The sequence below is a fragment of the Lissotriton vulgaris genome, chromosome 9 (assembly GCF_964263255.1).
Source record: "Lissotriton vulgaris chromosome 9, aLisVul1.2, whole genome shotgun sequence".
In the NCBI taxonomy this organism is placed as follows: domain Eukaryota; kingdom Metazoa; phylum Chordata; class Amphibia; order Caudata; family Salamandridae; genus Lissotriton; species Lissotriton vulgaris.
Window position 1 is genome coordinate 904,455,949 of NC_141697.1, and position 21,485 is coordinate 904,477,433.

The 21,485-nt window shown below is 46.9% G+C and overlaps 1 protein-coding gene across 2 annotated transcripts in view; it reads left to right on the plus strand.

Moving 5' to 3' along the window:
• Positions 1-21,485, plus strand: part of CLIP3 (CAP-Gly domain containing linker protein 3) — a 265,248-nt gene that overhangs the window by 103,570 nt on the left and 140,193 nt on the right. The window lies entirely within an intron of this gene.

A 21,485-nucleotide genomic window follows, 5' to 3' on the forward strand; every position in this document is an offset into this window, starting at 1 on the left:
TCTGGTTTTGTCAGGGTTTAATTTCATTTTAATTTAATTTCTTGTAGAGCGCTAACAATCATCCAGGGTAGGATATCACGGCGCTATGCTTGCTAATGTGCATGTGACGTGGGTGAGAGCCCAGTTAGATTTATTCAGGATGGGGGAAGAGGAAAGATTTTAGCTGTTTCCTAAATGCCAGGTGGCATTCTGTAAGTCGAAGGGCTGTGGGTAGTTCGTTCCATTTGGCAGCAGCGATATGGGAGAAAGCGCGCTCGCCCATCCTAGCTCTCTTTACCCGGCAGGTTTTTGCACGAGCCAAGAGTTGAGAGTGGAGGTTCCGAGTGGGAGCATAAAACTGAATCCTATTTCTAAGGATGAGGGGACCAGTTTTGTGCAGTGCTCTATGAGTAATGCACATCATTTTAAAAGATGCTCTTTGCTTCATTGGTAGCCAATGGAGGTAACGCAAACAGCTCTTGGCCGAGTCGTATTTCCTTTTCATGCAGATGGCCTTAGCTGCTGCGTTCTGCACCATTTGGAGCTTGGTAAAAAGATACTCGGCCATGCCTACAAACAGGGAGTTTCCGTAGTCCAGCCTACTCATCAAGAGTGACTGGACCAGGATCTTTCTACACTCCATTGGAATCCAGGGGAAGACTCTCTTAAGCATTTTTAGGATTGTGAAGCCTTTTCCGCATATGGCAGCTACTTGAGTCTTCATGGATAGGGCAGTATCTATGGTTATTCCAAGGTTCCTTGCTGTTTGTGACGGGGCAGGTGGAATGCCCAGCGCTTTTGGCCACCAGCTGTCATTCCACAGCTGGGTGTGACTTCCGAACAGAAGTATCTCGGATTTATCTGCATTGAGCTTTAGACAATGCTGGTGCATCCATGCCAGCACTATGACCCAATCAAGTCCTCACAGTGTGGGTTAAATACAGTGGCGGCTACTTGCCAGAGGTTACAGGGCAGAGTACCCCCCATGAGGCCTCAAATACTGCACTTGGACTATCCAGTCCTGACACTGTGCATCATTTAGTTTAGCAATGTTCAAGAAAACACAACTTTTGTGTGTTCATGAATGCTGCCAGTGTGCAGGTCCGCCCTCTCTGCCTTCTCTCCAGGCTCCTGATGACAGGAGGAGGAGAGAGGTGAGTGGGCTGAGGCAAGATCCAGCTACTGGGTGTTGTTTTCAAAATACAACACTGTAGGTGGATGTCTGGTTTGTGCATGTCTGAGGAGCATAGTTCAACTACGGTTCCCTCACACAGGCAAAATCTATTTTATTTACCAGACATACTGCACACGCCTCAGGCAGCACAGCATACCTGCTAAAATGTGGTTGTCAGGGCAATCAGTGCATCACTGAGGCCAATCAGGGGTTTAACATTAGCCCCCACAGCTCCACAGTATCAGGGGCGTAACACAGGCCCCCGCAACCCCTGCGGTGCAGTGGGGGGGCGAGGCTCCACGGGCCCCCTCAACACAGCACTTTGGCCAGAGAGCTCCTGATAGAGTCCAGAGGGGGTCCCTCCACGTACCTTGCAGGGTGGCCCCCTCAATTTTCGTTACGCCACTGCACAGTATGGGGGACCTGGATCTCCAGGGAGCCCCTGTGGCACTGTGGCATAAGAGCTCCTGACTGAGTCTGAAGCATGAGCAGCCTCCTCCATGTAGTTTGCAGGGGTGCCCCTCAAGTTTCAGTAAGTCACTGAGGCCAGGGAGAAGCTGCACAGAGCAGCAGGGGCAGGATCCCCAGCTTTCCCCAAGCTTCTTATAGGGCTGTGCTTTCAGTCCTTTCAAAACGTGGGAGAAAGATTCAGGAAGGTCTTTCTGTTTTCAAACATGCCCTTGCTGTTCTTTCTGGCTCCTCGTTGGGAATCATGGCTTGCTGGTTCCAAAGCTCAGCACCAGATTCCTGCATTGTTGAAAAGGAAGCAAGGTTAGTAACAATTATGTTGCTCTAATCATATTAATATGTGTTTGTGACCGCGTTTGTGAGTAATTGAAAGTGGATGGCATTGAGTGGAAGTGTATATGTTTGCGACTGTCAGTGAGAGTAAAAGTGAGTGAGAATCTGAGTTTGAGTATGTTTAAATAAGTAAAGGTTAGTACAAAGGAGTGAGGGAAAGAGTCTTTGAGAAGGGGTGAGTAATTGGAGATTGTGAAAGGGAGTTGAAGTGGAAGTGAGCCAGGGGTATAGCTATCAATGGTGCAGCAGGTACAGTTGCACCAGGGTCCAAGGTCAGTGAGTGTGAAACGGTGACTGTATGTTTGTAAGTGAGAATTAGAAGCAGTGTTTATGAGTGTGTTTGTGTGTGATTAACAGTGAGTGAGTGTGAAAATGAGTAAGTGAGAGAATATGAGTTAGAGTAAGATGAAGGTGTAGCGAGAAAATGTGAGATCGAGTGAGTATAAGTGAGGCACATTTTGAAGAACATTGAGTAAACTACTGGCAGGGATTACACCCCACTACTTTCAAAGGTCACCAGTCACCACTGGTTCAATCTGACACACATATACTCATGCCTCCATTTTTCCCACCCCAACATACACAATAACACCACAGTAGTTATGATTCAAACACATGGAGTATAGGAAAATTACTTTATTCTCCGTTAATAACGTTTAAATTGTTTCATGAATTGATTCTAAATTTGGAAGTCACTTGTTATATTTACCTTTGGGTATTTGTGCCAAACCTATTGCAGATTGGTCAAAAAGGTCGAACAATACCATGGATATTTCGTGTTTGGAGTGTGTACATACAAAATCTGCATGTTTATTTTCTTTGAAATTTTTATTGCATATTAACATAGCATATAATACCATCATGTTTCCATATTGAACACATTTAAGTGCAACTAACAAGCCATTAGCTCTCCCAGCTCCCCCTCCCCAAAATCCCTATGTTATTTTTGGTTTTGTACTACATGAAGAATGAACTTGGGCCAGAATAGATCCTTTTTTGAGGTTTTGACATTTGTTGTAAATTTGTTCCAAAGGTCCTGAGTTATTAGGTGAACAATAAATAATGATTCAGCAAACATAAATATATATGTATTTTTACTTTTGTCTTTAATACTCCTCAAACATTTTATTGATATTAAAAATTATCATTTTGCTTAACATTTCTTACGGGTTGCAAACTATTCTTGAAAACTCATGATTTGGCTGGCCAAGGGTCCAAGTGAGATTTTCTTTCTTGGCCATTATTTCAAGGTTCACAAACAATTTGTCCAGCTTGGCCATAGATTGGTCCAGAGAGGATCTCAAAATGTAGACCCTGGAGATGAACGAATATGCCCTTGCCCACCACCCAAAGTACACAAAGGTGAATTCACTGGCACTACAATTTTGATTTTTAACAGTTACTTTCGTTAAAAAAAGTGTTGTTGATTGGCAGCATTTTTTAGGTCTCAGCTAGCGTAGGCTGTGCACTTGCGCAGTCTCGCTGGCGAGATTTAATGACTCTGAGTAGCGAGGTTAAGCCCCGCCCCGCCCCTCTTCTCCATTGGCTGGCCTCCTAAACGGTGGGCAGCCATTGGAGAAGAGGTCTCGGTGACGTCATTCTTTCGATCTAAGCCCAGTCCTTTTTGGATTGGGGGCGTGTTTTTTAGTTTTGTTGTACTAGTGACGTTCTCAGTCAAAAACATGCCCCCCAGTCTGAAAAGGACGGGGCTTAGATAGAAAGAAGAACCATTTGTCTGTAAGCCTTAGACTTTTCTTTAGACAGCGCTTACAAACTCTGGCGAAGCGTTGCACAACAACACGAATCACGGCCCACCACTTTCCTGCTCACCGTATATTACTTGACTTGTTTGCCTATGTTACTCATGCACAAAGGACCTACAACGCCATGGTTTCAGCCCAGCGGCTGCAGACGCCTCGAGCACCCCAGAAAGCTGTGCTTTTACACCGTGGAAAGCCTCTCGGACCATGTGGGTAAGATCAGAGGCTGGGGCAGGGCGCGCTGGCCCGGTCAGCTCTGTCTATCCCTGCCAGGCGGGAGCAGCTGCGACCGCAAGCCGGTGGTTACCCCACCTCCTCAGCCCCACACGCTCTTTATGAGGTAATAGAAATTTTCAGGTAGCCAATGTGTCCCCCACTCGCACCCCATCCATGCACCCATGTTCCTTGTATGTCATGTAACTTCCTTTCCGTGCATGCTAGAAAGACGCATATGCATTTGCGTCAAACGTTAACATGTCAGTTATATAATGCTCCAAGAAAAGTACGTTTATTAGGCTTCTAGACCTATGGTGCCAACGTCTTTACATGGTACACTTCTAAATCTCGCACACGTTTTCTCCATGTTTCCTGGCCCAGTCGAGCTAGGCCCTTAATTGAGGCTTCATAGTCTCTTCTGTCTCTAAAAGCTGCATTTTAGGTATGCATCCCTGACCTCTGCCTTACTTCCTGCCCAGCGAAGCGGTGCCCGGCTCAGCCTGGCCTTCCTGCCAAAGACAGTATTTTGCCTACAGTTATCTGCTCAGCCCCCTCGAAAACACATTCCAGTCTAGTGAAATAGGTAAACATATTCCCGGCTGCAGAGCAAAGGGCCCGGCCTTCTTGTCCTCCTTGCAAGTGATTTACAGTACCCGTTACCATGGTAGGCCCATGGCCCCGTGTATTTCACCAAGACACGTATGCACGCACTAGCATCCAGTATTGAACAGCCTCTGTCCGAGAGACCTTTTACTTCAGATACTGCATCCTCCAAACATGAGATACCAGATATGCTATAAGTACAGGTCGTTCTGACATCCCAGACACCAGTCTCCTCTACTAGTGTTAAAGTCAAAGCCCCCAGTTCTCCCCAGTTACACGTCATGCTCAGTTGCGCGCGCATCTAGGCCAAGAGTTTCTGCTGACCCTGCAGGAATTCGCCATGTATCCACCCACTTATGACACTTCTCGTGACGTTTCTCTGACATGTCAGGTACACGCCCATGTGTACGCCTTCTTACACGCCTCCTGTTACGCACATGTGTTCTTATCTTTTTCTTTTCACTAGTTACGCCTACTGTATTCATTTCCACTGTACTGTTTTACTATATATATTGTGTGATGTTAATAAAATGTTGAATGTCCCTTCCTGAACCTTAGGGGTGATGGAACATGATGTCCTGTTCCTCGAGGAGCATAATTAAAGCCCGTATGGCTCAGATACCACAGACTCTGCCTCTCATTTAATTGAGCTGTCCTCTATTGATATTTAATGCATGGAAAAATAGTCCGGTAATTTTATTTACCACATAATTTGGCGCCCGAATAGGGACCCCCCCTTCCCCACTCGCCGGCGATGTTACGCAGGCCCTGACCCCTTCTACAGCCGTGATGGATCCTGCGCGCACCTGCGGGTTTTCCTGCTATCTCCCTCAGGCCGACGGAGGAGACGGTGACTGCGGTCCGGCATCCAGATGAGGCGGTGAGGAATGCGGAGGATCCCGACCAGAGCCCCAAGTCGAGAGAGCAAGGTCCGAGGTATCCAGAGGCCCACCTGTTCCGAAGCGCATGCGTAGGAGAAATCGTAGCAGTCCAGTCCGGTCCAGTCGAGTTTCCGAGGCCTTCAGTTTCTGCTTCCCGGTGAGTACCGTTGTTGGGAACGCATCTAGACGGGTTCATTAATTTGTGCCCGGTCAAGACAGGTCTGGGTACACAGACCTGGTCCGAACGTGTTCACTTATGTGAACGCGGTATGACGTGTCTCTTTATGGGACCGGTATTGTCTGTACTGTTCTAGCAGTGCATCTAGTAATCCAGTATTCTAGTATTGTTTCTCGAGATTTCCAGAATATTTGTTTTCTATGTACCAGGTAATATCAGTCTGAAATGTTTCAATGTGTTTAATGTCGTGGTATGAATGATTGTTTGCTATTCATTACTGTGTTTACTGTGCTCACGTTTAAATCAGTTCAATAATGCCACTGTTCTCGAAATTACGTCAGATAGGAACTAGGAAAGGGATACTCGAGGAAGCAGTTCCGGTCCCGCCTAGGGACACTCCAGGACATTTTATGTACCACAAGCACGGCTTAGATGCCATACTGTACCTAGACTTGTGGGTCGATTATACTAGGGATCTGGAAGAGAAGTATAGATGGCCTGTCTCAGGGACGTGGGATGCGGAATGCATCATGAGAGTAGAGGAAGCATTATGGAAGAAGAAAGCCAGACAATCCCAGAAAGATGCCATAGAATTATGGCGTAAAGAAGCGCATAGAAGAACAGAAAAAGAAATCAGAAGAGCAGAGAAAAGTAGAGAAGAATCTGAAAAAGCTCAAGAAAAGGAGTTACTAGAAGAAGGTGAACGAGTTAGAATAGAACAACAAGACCGACAAAGAAATGCCCTTATTACAGGCATGTATCCTGTTCTTGCCGAGGGCCTGCCCAGGGCGACCCCGGAAGTACCCTGTAACTTGCCACCACCATTGGTACCGACTAAAATCCGTCATAAACAGACCGCAGCAGATATTTTTCTTTCTTCCTATTTAGATGATGTAGTTCCAGCATATACCAATGTTCGCGTACCACCTGTTAATAGTGTACAGCAACCTATCCAGCCTATTCAGCCTGTTCAAGACACGTTACCTCCACTCCCTCAAGACTCGACGCCCCCACCTGTTGTCACTTCCCATCCTGTCACTACTACTGTTACTGTTCCTCCTGCTGTCGGTCCTACCAATCCTTTTGCTACACTGACCACCCAGAGTCTGCCTACATTACCTGCACCTACTTTTCAAGCTATGACACCAGTAGTATCAAACCATCTAGTTGATGGTTATGCTTCTGCTTCAGGAGGCGCTGTAGGAGGCCGCCCTGTCACCCCGCCTCAAGTAAAACGAATGACGCTTAGAGAAGTAGCATTACAACGTACACCCAGAGCTGCGACTTTCGCATCCCTTAGACAGTACATTACAGATTGTAGATATGATCCAGTACCAGGTGTAGAAGATATGATGATATTTTCATTACGTTTACGACGTGTTACAAATTATTTAGTTCTTTTACCAGAAATGAATGACCATTTAGACAACCTATATCATTTTATTAGAACAGGGGAAAAACCAGAATGTATTCACGAGGCCATGGCACATCACAAGGTTGAGACACAAAAAATGATCTTACAGTTTTTAATAAATTGTTTGATAAGGGAACGAGATCGGCCAGGTACAAGCAAGGAAGAGATGAACGTCCTGATAAATTGGAGTAACAATATAGCTGATGGTAGACATGATAAACAAAGTTGTATAGAAGCCATGTACAGAAAGATTCGTAAGGAAATTCTAGACATACATAAAAGGGACAAAGCAGCGAGAGAAGACGAGAAAGCAGATAGTGACGTCACTGAGGACGATGATATAGACACAGGAACACAAGACGGACCACGAGGCAGAATAGCGTACGTAGGTAGAGCAAGACCTTTCGACAGACCCATTCGCCTAGAAAACAAGAAACGTTTCCTTTCCCCCATAGCAGAACAATGTTCTCTTGAACATGTATTCCAAGCTACCGATAAAATATTGAAAGAAAGAATAGGCTACAGTGAACTTAGTACCATGCATGACCAGGAACTAGCACGGTCAGCAGTACAATGGGCTGGAAATACTAGTATATATAAAGATGATACAGTAGCGCAGACATTTTTGAATCTTACCCCAGACGAACAGCGTTTAGCTGGTATGTACATGATCCAACACCTCATTACCCTATATGAAAGTCAGCATTCTGGTCCAGGTCCCCTATATAATGTACTGGAAGAACTACTCCTAAAAAGATGGAGAGGCCTAGGTACCGATTTAATTAATACCATTCTAGAACAACGCCACAAATACAGAACTTTCCTGACTCCACATTTTGTTCCTGTTCCACCCCCAGTAAGACAACCATTTTACATAGACAGACAGAATCCCTTACGAGAAGTTCATCCCGTCCAGACCCCAGGGGGTGAGCTTCATCGAGTATTTGTATACACCCCCCTGACTAAAATGGAATTATTGGAAATGAAGAAATTAGTGCCCTGTCATGATAAAGATCCAGCAGGGTTTCACCGTGAATTAAAAGACATGCTACTAATGGGAGATTATACGTATTCTGACATTCTTAAAATGTTAAAGGTATTGTTGCCTGCTGGCATTTACGAAAAACTTAAAGAAAAAGAATGGAGGTGGGAGATAAAAAGATTACTTGGACTGAATTAGAAGACGAAGAAAATAGGCGAGTCCCAGGTACAGGTCTTGGGGACAAAGCCAAAGCATTACCAGGATTATTAGTACAAGTCTTGCCTAGGTTATTGACAGTTAAAAAGGAAGACTGGGATGCAATCTCAGCCTGCAAACAGAAACAAGACGAAGACACTAGTGATTTTTATTCCAGATTTGAGAAATGTTTCATTATTAATAGTGGCTTGAAAACAAGTAGCGAATCATATCCACATCTCTTTGTGACCAAATTAGTCGAGAATTCCTTACCACAGGTTAAAAACAGAGTATTGAAAGTCGAGAGCACCTGGCAAGCTAATACTCCTTCCCAAATGTTACAAATGTTACAGTATCACCAGAACCGAATTAGAGAGGAACACGAACATGAACAGAGACGTATGAAAGATACGAAAATGAAAGTACTAGTTGCCCAGTCCGTCCCAACAGACAGTCAGAAGAGGGGTATGACACAGACTAGTAACCCTGCAGCTCCTGTTAAAGGGAATTGCAATTATTGTAAACAGCCAGGTCATTTTATAAATGAATGTCTGGTTCTGAAACACAATATTTCTACAGGCAGGACGAAAGAAAGACCACGTCCACCTAGACCAGAACATGTTCCACAGAATATTCCACAAAACATGCAACCTCCACAGAATGCACAACAGACAGTAGCTGTACCCCAGCCCCAACCCATTGCTGCCACGCAACATGTCACACAGCAAATGTACCAGTATGCACAGTCAGAGTACCCAGATTATCAGCAGTATTCATGAAACAGCCTAGAGAGGGAGGTTGGCTTGCCCCTTATCGAGGTTCCTGTAGATCAAGAGGGTCCCTATGTACATAGTCGGGTATTAGGGAAAGACAGAAATTTTTTGATTGACACAGGGGCGAGCAGAACTACCATCAGTCACGACGAGGTCCCAGGGGCACCCCTCTCAGGCTCACAGAATGTTTCCCTTGGATTTTCAGGAAAACCTATTGTTAACGAAGTGTCAAAACCAGTTCCCCTTGCAGTTGGTCCATTGTCTCTTACTACAGACTTGTTACTTACGAAATCATGTCCTGAAAACTTGCTCGGTATTAAAACATTGAAAGCATTAGGAGCAGTGATATGTTGTTCTCCGGAAGGAGTGAGATTGTTCTTACGTGACTTCAAAGGTCATTATGTGTTGAGAGATTTTGATCCAAGATTGCAGAATGTACCACAGCATTTATGGGCGCAAGGTCCAACTGATGTAGGTTGTATGCACATTACACCCTATCATGTCACACTTAAGCAAGGTGTTGTATTGCCCCGAATCCGACAATACAGATTGCCACCTGAGGCTGTAGTAGCCTTACTGAAAATTATTGACGAACTTATTGCTCAAGGAGTAGTTGTAGAAACTGACTCTAATATATGTAATTCTCCAATCATTCCGATTCTTAAACGAACTGACCCAAATGCACCACCAGTCAACCGATTGGTGATCGACCTTCGAGAGTTAAATAAATGTATCATACCCCAGTACCCAGTGGTCCCAGATATTTCTTCCCTACTGACTGCCATTGATTCCGAAGCAGCGTTCTTTACTGTAATAGATCTCAAGAACGCCTTCTTTAGTGTCCCCATTCATCCGGAAAGCCAGTACCTTTTTCGGCTTCTGTTTAAATGGCCGAAGATTCAAATTTGCACGTGCACCTCAAGGGTTCACAGAAAGTCCTAGTATTTACAGTCAAGCTCTGAAACGACAACTAGACAGTATTCACATGCCTACTGACACTGCACTGCTGCAATATGTTGATGACTTGTTAAAATACAGCACGGACCGAACGTGACTGCGAACGCGCATCACTGACAGTCTTGTATTTTCTGGCCGAAAAGGGGCATAAAGTGTCCCCTTCGAAGCTACAATTCTGTGCCCAGCAAGTGGTATACCTTGGACACTTGCTGTCCAAGAGGGGTAGACAGTTGACACCAGACCGCATTCGGTTAATTGCACATCTGCCACAGCCCAAGACACAAAAGGAAGTACGGGCCTTTATTGGCCTCACTTCTTACTGCAGACAATGGATTCCACAATATGCATATCTAGCCAAGCCACTCATACAATTAACAACACAGGAGGCAGCGACTTCGACTGTCCTCCCTTGGACTCAGGAACATACACAAGCTTTTAATGACTTGAAGAAAGCCCTATGTCAAGCACCTGTTTTAGCGACACCATGTTACAGCAAACCTTTTACACTTTTTGTCACAGAACGCGATGGCACAGCATTATCTGTTCTGACACAAGATCAAGCAGGACACCACAAGCCTTGTGCCTTTTGAAGTCCTCCAGATGGATTATATCCAGATGGACAGATGCCGAGGATTCAAATATGTCCTCGTAGTCGTATGTGCCCTTTCCCGATGGACAGAAGCATATCCAGTCCCAGATTACACTGCTGTAACCACTGCCAAACAGCTGGTTCGTGAATTTTTCCCACGATATGGTTTGCCCCGTGTCGTGTATTCTGATAATGGTCAGCCATTCTCGTCTGAACTCATGAAACAGGTATCACTCCTGTTAGGTTACCAGTGGAAATTCCACTGCGTACGACACCCTGAAGCAGCTGGTCTCGTGGAGAGACATTTTCAAACCCTGAAAACACGATTAGCAAAGATCTGTGCAGAAAAAGGTGTAGATTGGATAGTAGCCCTGCCAGTTGCCCTCTTTTATATGCGAATGGTAGCTCACCGGATTGTCCCCGTATGAGATAATTTTTGGACGTCCCCCGAACATGTGGGGTACGCCTATGCCTAGAAAGATAACTGATGTTGAAAGTAATATGCTGACAGATTACTTGGCTTCCTTGATGTCTGCACTACAATCTTGTCGTTCACAGGTCGCGGCTGCCTTCCCGGACAACACCCAAGTAAAACCGCATGAAATCGTTCCAGGAGACCTGGTCTACGTCCGAAATTTCGATCGATCGAGCCCTCTGGAGCCGAGGTGGAAGCAGCCAAAGTTGGTGTTGTTGACAACGAGGACCGCCGTAAAGCTGGAAGGGATTTACAAAAAGGGGGTGGTGATGAACAGAGTGTCTGAGTTAAACAGACCACTCTTACCCAGTCCAAAGATCAGGGCTTGATCCATCACCGTTATTTATCTCACTGCCCCATCCCAGCTCAGAACCTGGCTATATGCAAATCAGCCTGTCCCTGGCCCAGTGCATCATGGGAACAGGGCAGACTAAACTACCAAGCCAATTCTTCACCAGAAAGGAGACAAGCTACCGGGGACCGGTTTCTGGCATTTCAGCCTTCTTCGGCCCGGCTTGCTTGAATCCTGATGGAGCAGTGAGAAAGGGACTCATGTCTGAGTATATCCTGCCACACCTATAGTGGCCAAAAACGATTTACAAAAAGGGGGTGGCGATGAACAGAGTGTCTGAGTTAAACAGACCACTCTTACCCAGTCCAAAGATCAGGGCTTGATCCATCACCGTTATTTATCTCACTGCCCCATCCCAGCTCAGAACCTGGCTATATGCAAATCAGTCTGTCCCTGGCCCAGTGCATCATGGGAACAGGGCAGACTAAACTACCAAGCCAATTCTTCACCAGAAAGGAGACTAGCTACCGGGGACCGGTTTCTGGCATTTCAGCCTTCTTCGGCCCGGCTTGCTTGAATCCTGATGGAGCAGTGAGAAAGGGACTCATGTCTGAGTATACCCTGCCACACCTATAGTGGCCAAAAACGATTTACAAAAAGGGGGTGGTGATGAACAGAGTGTCTGAGTTAAACAGACCACTCTTACCCAGTCCAAAGATCAGGGCTTGATCCATCACCGTTATTTATCTCACTGCCCCATCCCAGCTCAGAACCTGGCTATATGCAAATCAGTCTGTCCCTGGCCCAGTGCATCATGGGAACAGGGCAGACTAAACTACCAAGCCAATTCTTCACCAGAAAGGAGACAAGCTACCGGGGACCGGTTTCTGGCATTTCAGCCTTCTTCGGCCCGGCTTGCTTGAATCCTGATGGAGCAGTGAGAAAGGGACTCATGTCTGAGTATACCCTGCCACACCTATAGTGGCCAAAAACGACTTACAAAAAGGGGGTGGTGATGAACAGAGTGTCTGAGTTAAACAGACCACTCTTACCCAGTCCAAAGATCAGGGCTTGATCCATCACCGTTATTTATCTCACTGCCCCATCCCAGCTCAGAACCTGGCTATATGCAAATCAGTCTGTCCCTGGCCCAGTGCATCATGGGAACAGGGCAGACTAAACTACCAAGCCAATTCTTCACCAGAAAGGAGACAAGCTACCGGGGACCGGTTTCTGGCATTTCAGCCTTCTTCGGCCCGGCTTGCTTGAATCCTGATGGAGCAGTGAGAAAGGGACTCATGTCTGAGTATACCCTGCCACACCTATAGTGGCCAAAAACGATTTACAAAAAGGGGGTGGTGATGAGCAGAGTGTCTGAGTTAAACAGACCACTCTTACCCAGTCCAAAGATCAGGGCTTGATCCATCACCGTTATTTATCTCACTGCCCCATCCCAGCTCAGAACCTGGCTATATGCAAATCAGTCTGTCCCTGGCCCAGTGCATCATGGGAACAGGGCAGACTAAACTACCAAGCCAATTCTTCACCGAAAGGAGACAAGCTACCGGGGACTGGTTTCTGGCATTTCAGCCTTCTTCGGCCCGGCTTGCTTGAATCCTGATGGAGCAGTGAGAAAGGGACTCATGTCTGAGTATACCCTGCCACACCTATAGTGGCCAAAAACGATTTACAAAAAGGGGGTGGTGATGAACAGAGTGTCTGAGTTAAACAGACCACTCTTACCCAGTCCAAAGATCAGGGCTTGATCCATCACCGTTATTTATCTCACTGCCCCATCCCAGCTCAGAACCTGGCTATATGCAAATCAGTCTGTCCCTGGCCCAGTGCATCATGGGAACAGGGCAGCTGGAAGGTCGCAAGGGATGGCTCCACTCCAGTCATATTAAAAAAGTTCACGGACTGTGTCCAGAGACTTCGATTAAGGACTGCCCCCTTTCAGACACTGACTCTAAACTCCCCCTGTTAGAGAAAACTCCGCACCAGGAGTATCGTTCCAAGTTGAGGTCTAGTAAGTCAGACAGCGTTTAATTGTTTAAGTCCCCCTCGGGTGAAGCGGTTAGACAGGTTTCTGACATGTATAAGATAGACCCAAATAGTCAGAGAGATAGGCGAATTAAAAAGAGAGAACAATATTGTAAAAATTTGCACAGCCGATGCGTTATCGCATTAATTTTTATGTTTCTTCTGAGTCTTACGATCATATGCATAAGTTTAATGCTACATGTTTTCTTTCCTCTTGATTCTCATGTACATACTTCTTCTAATGATACCATAGAGCAAACTTTCAGTGACCTGCCTCCACACGAGTTGTCCTATCGATTAGCAATGCGCAACAATACATTCATTCGTATGTTACACCGTTCTCACCAGACCAGCAATGCCACCAATTGCTGGGTATGTGGCCGACTCCCTCCCTATCAGAAATATAAGGGAGTTCTGCCCCTCTTTCCTTATCCGTTTACACATAATGGTTCGTGTGGTGCATGGTTTACTTTAATATTTACAACAAGGGGTGGTGAGGGACAGAGTCTCTGAATTAAACAGAATACTCTCACCCAGTCAAGAGATCAGGGCTAGATCCAACACCGTTTTTTAGCTCACTGCACCATCCCAGTTTCAGAACCTGGCTGTATGCAAATTAGTCTGTTCCTGTCCCAGTGCATGATGGGAACAGGGCAAACCAAACTACAAAAGCCAATTCTTACACTGGGAAGGAAACAAGCTACCGGAGACCGGTTTCTGGCATTTCAGCCGTCTTCGGCCCGGCTTGCTTGAATCCTGATGGTGCAATGAGCAAGGGACTCACATCTGAGTATACCCTTCCACGCTTAGGGTGGACAAAAATATTTACAACAAGGGGTGGTGAGGGACAGAGTCTCTGAATTAAACAGAATACTCTCACCCAGTCAAGAGATCAGGGCTAGATCCAACACCGTTTTTTAGCTCACTGCACCATCCCAGTTTCAGAACCTGGCTGTATGCAAATTAGTCTGTTCCTGTCCCAGTGCATGATGGGAACAGGGCAAACCAAACTACAAAAGCCAATTCTTACACTGGGAAGGAAACAAGCTACCGGGGACCGGTTTCTGGCATTTCAGCCATCTTCGGCCCGGCTTGCTTGAATACTGATGGTGCAATGAGCAAGGGACTCACATCTGAGTATACCCTTCCACGCTTAGGGTGGACAAAAATATTTACAACAAGGGGTGGTGAGGGACAGAGTCTCTGAATTAAACAGAATACTCTCACCCAGTCAAGAGATCAGGGCTAGATCCAACACCGTTTTTTAGCTCACTGCACCATCCCAGTTTCAGAACCTGGCTGTATGCAAATTAGTCTGTTCCTGTCCCAGTGCATGATGGGAACAGGGCAAACCAAACTACAAAAGCCAATTCTTACACTGGGAAGGAAACAAGCTACCGGGGTCTGCTCAATTCAGACACTCTGTTCATCCCCACCCCCTTTTCTGAATCGTTTTTGGCCACTATAGGTGTGGCAGGGTATACTCAGACATGAGTCCCTTTCTCACTGCTCCATCAGGATTCAAGCAAGCCGGGCCGAAGACGGCTGAAATGCCAGAAACCGGTCCCCGGTAGCTTGTTTCCTTTCTGGTGAAGAATTGGCTTGGTAGTTTAGTCTGCCCTGTTCCCATGATGCACTGGGCCAGGGACAGACTGATTTGCATATAGCCATGTTCTGAGCTGGGATGGGGCAGTGAGATAAATAACGGTGATGGATCAAGCCCTGATCTTTGGACTGGGTAAGAGTGGTCTGCTCAATTCAGACACTCTGTTCATCCCCACCCACCCCCACCCCACCCCCTTTTCTGAATCGTTTTTGGCCACTATAGGTGTGGCAGGGTATACTCAGACATGAGTCCCTTTCTCACTGCTCCATCAGGATTCAAGCAAGCCGGGCCGAAGACGGCTGAAATGCCAGAAACCGGTCCCCGGTAGCTTGTTTCCTTTCTGGTGAAGAATTGGCTTGGTAGTTTAGTCTGCCCTGTTCCCATGATGCACTGGGCCAGGGACAGACTGATTTGCATATAGCCATGTTCTGAGCTGGGATGGGGCAGTGAGATAAATAACGGTGATGGATCAAGCCCTGATCTTTGGACTGGGTAAGAGTGGTCTGCTCAATTCAGACACTCTGTTCATCCCCACCCCCTTTTCTGAATCGTTTTTGGCCACTATAGGTGTGGCAGGGTATACTCAGACATGAGTCCCTTTCTCACTGCTCCATCAGGATTCAAGCAAGCCGGGCCGAAGACGGCTGAAATGCCAGAAACCGGTCCCCGGTAGCTTGTTTCCTTTCTGGTGAAGAATTGGCTTGGTAGTTTAGTCTGCCCTGTTCCCATGATGCACTGGGCCAGGGACAGACTGATTTGCATATAGCCATGTTCTGAGCTGGGATGGGGCAGTGAGATAAATAACGGTGATGGATCAAGCCCTGATCTTTGGACTGGGTAAGAGTGGTCTGCTCAATTCAGACACTCTGTTCATCCCCACCCCCTTTTCCGAATCGTTTTTGGCCACTATAGGTGTGGCAGGGTATACTCAGACATGAGTCCCTTTCTCACTGCTCCATCAGGATTCAAGCAAGCCGGGCCGAAGACGGCTGAAATGCCAGAAACCGGTCCCCGGTAGCTTGTTTCCTTTCTGGTGAAGAATTGGCTTGGTAGTTTAGTCTGCCCTGTTCCCATGATGCACTGGGCCAGGGACAGACTGATTTGCATATAGCCATGTTCTGAGCTGGGATGGGGCAGTGAGATAAATAACGGTGATGGATCAAGCCCTGATCTTTGGACTGGGTAAGAGTGGTCTGCTCAATTCAGACACTCTGTTCATCCCCACCCCCTTTTCTGAATCGTTTTTGGCCACTATAGGTGTGGCAGGGTATACTCAGACATGAGTCCCTTTCTCACTGCTCCATCAGGATTCAAGCAAGCCGGGCCGAAGACGGCTGAAATGCCAGAAACCGGTCCCCGGTAGCTTGTTTCCTTTCTGGTGAAGAATTGGCTTGGTAGTTTAGTCTGCCCTGTTCCCATGATGCACTGGGCCAGCGACAGACTGATTTGCATATAGCCATGTTCTGAGCAGGGATGGGGCAGTGAGATAAATAACGGTGATGGATCAAGCCCTGATCTTTGGACTGGGTAAGAGTGGTCTGCTCAATTCAGACACTCTGTTCATCCCCACCCCCTTTTCTGAATCGTTTTTGGCCACTATAGGTGTGGCAGGGTATACTCAGACATGAGTCCCTTTCTCACTGCTCCATCAGGATTCAAGCAAGCCGGGCCGAAGACGGCTGAAATGCCAGAAACCGGTCCCCGGTAGCTTGTTTCCTTTCTGGTGAAGAATTGGCTTGGTAGTTTAGTCTGCCCTGTTCCCATGATGCACTGGGCCAGGGACAGACTGATTTGCATATAGCCATGTTCTGAGCTGGGATGGGGCAGTGAGATAAATAACGGTGATGGATCAAGCCCTGATCTTTGGACTGGGTAAGAGTGGTCTGCTCAATTCAGACACTCTGTTCATCCCCACCCCCTTTTCTGAATCGTGGTTTACTTTAATGTCCTCCCTAGACAGTAAGTCCAAAGTTTCCCAAGACAATTGGATTTGGGGGAACTTACATACAGTTATGAATAAAATATGTTTCCCAGACAAGGAAGGTCTTCCCCAAAGGACAGGGACCGATCTAGAAAATGAAGTGTATGGATTAGGTAATTTTACACTTAACCTCATGATTCTGAATGTGCAGTCTGAGACCAATTCGGACTTGCCGTCTATTACAGTTTTGCCAGTGAAAGGTGAATTATGCGTCAGAAAGAATGGTTCAGTACATCTAGGACACAGTGATTGTACTACTGTGGTCGAATTCAGTAATAAAGGAAAGTCTACTTTCAAAGCCTCCCGCCATTCTTATTTCATATGTGGTCAGACAGCTTATGTACGTCTGCCATTGGATTGGGATGGGACGTGTTATATTGCGTTCCTATTGCCACCTGTTTTCCTAGCCCCACCTGATTATCATTGAAATCCACACCTTGTGCATGTGAGACCTAGAAGGGAGATCAAGACCCCGATTGTCGATCAGACTGAAACAACGTTGGAGCAATATACAGATTTCAATAAAGGATTCTTTTTCTTTATAGGTCCCATTCAAAACAGTAAATTAATACGTAGGTTAACACGAACTCTGGAAGCAGTAGTGAACGAAACTACTTCTGCTTTAGGTAACCTGACTGAGGAACAGTCTGCTATGAGACTTGTTGTTCTTCAAAATCGCCTTGTCCTTGACGTCATCCTGGCCGATAGGGGCGGGGCTTGTAGAGTCATCGGATCCAGTTGTTGCATTTTCATTCCTAATAACGCGCCATCTGTATATAAGGCCATTACAAGGCTTCATGAGATAGCTCATCAGATACATCAGGATCCAGGCAACCTGGACATGGTCCGGTTGGCTCTGGAGTGTGATATCCGCCTGGGGATGGAAAGTATTGTCATTCCTAGGAATAATACTGCTCATAGTATTCAGTTGTTGTCTCTGTCTGCAATGTGGGCCAGCGATTTGCGGCTTGTGCGCCACAACTTGTATTCCCCGTCCAAGTCCACGTTCCCGTTCCCGAATAAAGAAAGATGAACAAATGATGCTATATGAACAGATAGATGGTCTCATGAATATAGATATATCCTAAAGGGTGAAGTAGGGGCCAAGGAGGGAATGAGGTAATAGAAATTTTCAGGTAGCCAATGTGTCCCCCACTCGCACCCCATCCATGCACCCATGTTCCTTGTATGTCATGTAACTTCCTTTCCGTGCATGCTAGAAAGACGCATATGCATTTGCGTCAAACGTTAACATGTCAGTTATATAATGCTCCAAGAAAAGTACGTTTATTAGGCTTCTAGGCCTATGGTGCCAAAGTCTTTACAGGGTACACTTCTGAATCTCGCACACGTTTTCTCCATGTTCCCTGGCCCAGTCGAGCTAGGCCCTTAATTGAGGCTTCATAGTCTCTTCTGTCTCTAAAAGCTGCATTTTAGGTATGCATCCCTGACCTCTGCCTTACTTCCTGCCCAGCGAAGCGGTGCCCGGCTCAGCCTGGCCTTCCTGCCAAAGACAGTATTTTGCCTACAGTTATCTGCTCAGCCTCCTCGAAAACACATTCCAGTCTAGTGAAATAGGTAAACATATTCCCGGCTGCAGAGCAAAGGGCCCGGCCTTCTTGTCCTCCTTGCAAGTGATTTACAGTACCCGTTACCATGGTAGGCCCATGGCCCCGTGTATTTCACCAAGACACGTATGCACGCACTAGCATCCAGTATTGAACAGCCTCTGTCCGAGAGACCTTTTACTTCAGATACTGCATCCTCCAAACATGAGATACCAGATATGCTACAAGTACAGGTCGTTCTGACATCCCAGACACCAGTCTCCTCTACTAGTGTTAAAGTCAAAGCCCCCAGTTCTCCCCAGTTACACGTCATGCTCAGTTGCGCGCGCATCTAGGCCAAGAGTTTCTGCTGACCCTGCAGGAATTCGCCATGTATCCACCCACTTATGACACTTCTCGTGATGTTTCTCTGACATGTCAGGTACACGCCCATGTGTACGCCTTCTTACACGCCTCCTGTTACGCACATGTGTTCTTATCTTTTTCTTTTCACTAGTTACGCCTACTGTATTCATTTCCACTGTACTGTTTTACTATATATAATGTGTGATGTTAATAAAATGTTGAATGTCCCTTCCTGAACCTTAGGGGTGATGGAACATGATGTCCTGTTCCTCGAGGAGCATAATTAAAGCCCGTATGACTCAGATACCACGGACTCTGCCTCTCATTTAATTGAGCTGTCCTCTATTGATATTTAATGCATGGAAAAATAGTCCGGTAATTTTATTTACCACATTTTCACTCCTGCGAGTGGATCCCCGTGCCTCTACCCCCAGGAGGTAGGCGAGAGCAGGCATGGGGGTCAGGGCCCAGGAGGTGGACTCCTAGCGGGGCCGCATCCCCCTGCGTGATGGGAGCTACCACACGCAATACACGGAGGGAGGCTCTGAAGGCTCGCTATGCAGCCCCCTCCCCGAGAGCACACGGGCGAAAGCCTCCGCAACCTGCAGCAGCGGCGACCTTGGGACCTAAGTTGGGCCGGGTCCCGGACGGTGCCCAGTCACAGCGCCAGCCACAACCACGGGAGGGGTGCCACTACCCTTGTTCCCCTGGGTGCTGCCTCCCACCCATGGCAGACCGCAACCACTGCAAGGGCCGGGCACAGCCACCCATCCTGGGGGGGGGGGCAGAGCACAGCACTCACCACAAATAGGAGCGGATCCCGGGCACATGACTAAAAGGGCGTCAGGACAGCGAGACGGGCAGCAGGACACATCAGCAACTGCGTCGGGGTAGTAGGCAGAACCCGCCAGGCGGGAGCAGCTGTGCACTCAACCGGTGAGCTGCCTACCATCTTCCCGCCACACACGCAACAGTCCCTTTGAGTTCCTTCCCTTTGTAAGTGCAGCCCCCACGAGAGGTAGGCGAAGGAAGGCGCTGGGTCAGGGCCCTGAAAGAGGCCTGCTGGTGGTGTCCGCATCCCACCGCACGGCGGAAGCTGATGGCCTGAAAATAACGGAGGGTGGAGGGATATGTTCGACCGCTCACTATCCACACCCCACCACGCGGGTAAAATTGCCCGCGACCAGCAGCAGCGGCGGCCCTGGGGCCCGAGTCAGGCTGGCGCCTCAAACTTGCTCTGGGCCTGAATTAAATTAAAAACCCACTTCCCGGTCACAGCGCACTACCAGGGGACAGGGGAGGGGTACCACTACCCTTTTACCCCAGGAGTTGTTCTTCCCTACCCCCCATGGCGGACTGCACCACGGCAGGGGCCGGCACGGCCGCTCAGCATCGGGGGAGGGAGGAGGGAGGGACAGCACTCATCACAATTAAGAAGGGACCCTGGGGAGTCACGGCTTAGGCTATCATTGCCAGCGAAACAATTTGAAAACCGGTTTGGAGGAAATAAAACCTGGCTAATTCTGACTCCTTCCTTTTATGTTGACTTTGGTTACTGGCCTGAGCAACACAGAACAGAAAATGAAAGCAATTTAACTAATCTAAACAGGAGACAGATTTTTGAGTAAGGGAAGGGCATGGGGCATTCACAGACTCGAGGAACGACTGAGTAATTGCATGTAGAGTAAAGCATGTGGACTGCGACAGCCATGCAAACAACAGTCAAAAACATGCCCCCCAGACTGAAAAGGACGGGGCTTAGATAGGAAGAAGAACCATTTGTCTCTAAGCCCGTCCTTTTCAGACTGGGGGGCGTGTTTTTGACTGTTGTTTACATCTTAGAAGGAAAGTCAAAAACACGCCCACCAGTCTGAAAAGGACGGGGTTTAGAGACAAATGGCGAGCGTTTGTTTTGTACAGCGTTACATAATGCCTTTCTGCCATTTCTAGGCGCTGTAAGTAACATCAGTTGTCATTATCCAGGAGAACGGTACTCAACGTACCGGCCACGGAAGAATGAAAGGCAAGCCCGCATTGACGGGATAGTAACTGTGAACTTCAGAGCACTGCAGACATCAGCCGCGAGCGCAAATATACGGGAAGCTCAAAGACCCGTCGGAACCGATTGTACATCAAACAATCTGTGCGTTTCTTGATGTAAGTTAAAAAGTTTGGATTCCGACATTAAAAAAGCACCACATGCTTCTTGGCACCCATGCACTGTATGTGGTCCTCTCTGCTACCACTGTCGTTAGTCTAATAAATGGCTCAAAGATAATTCATTTTTTTTATAGCGCATTGTCTTTTATAGGCTGTAACAGGCTTTACTAGCACCCAATTTAACAAACGTATCCATATTGGAAGGATGTAAGAGGAGTTGACTTTACTTAGAAGGGAGCGTTTCTCCTCTAGTTCAGCCATAAAATAAAAACACGACTGTCAGAACCTCTGCACTACGTTTCCTTTATTTCCGTTGTGGCATCTGAAGAGATTGCGTAAAATTCAGTTTAAAGAAATTCAGAAAGGTGTGTAGAAAAAGATAATGATAACTCTAATGAAAATGCACAGCTGTTGAGAATAGAATAGAAATCTTTATTATACAATTAAATACAATAAAACCATTGGGATATATATATATATATATATATATATATATATATATATATATACTCA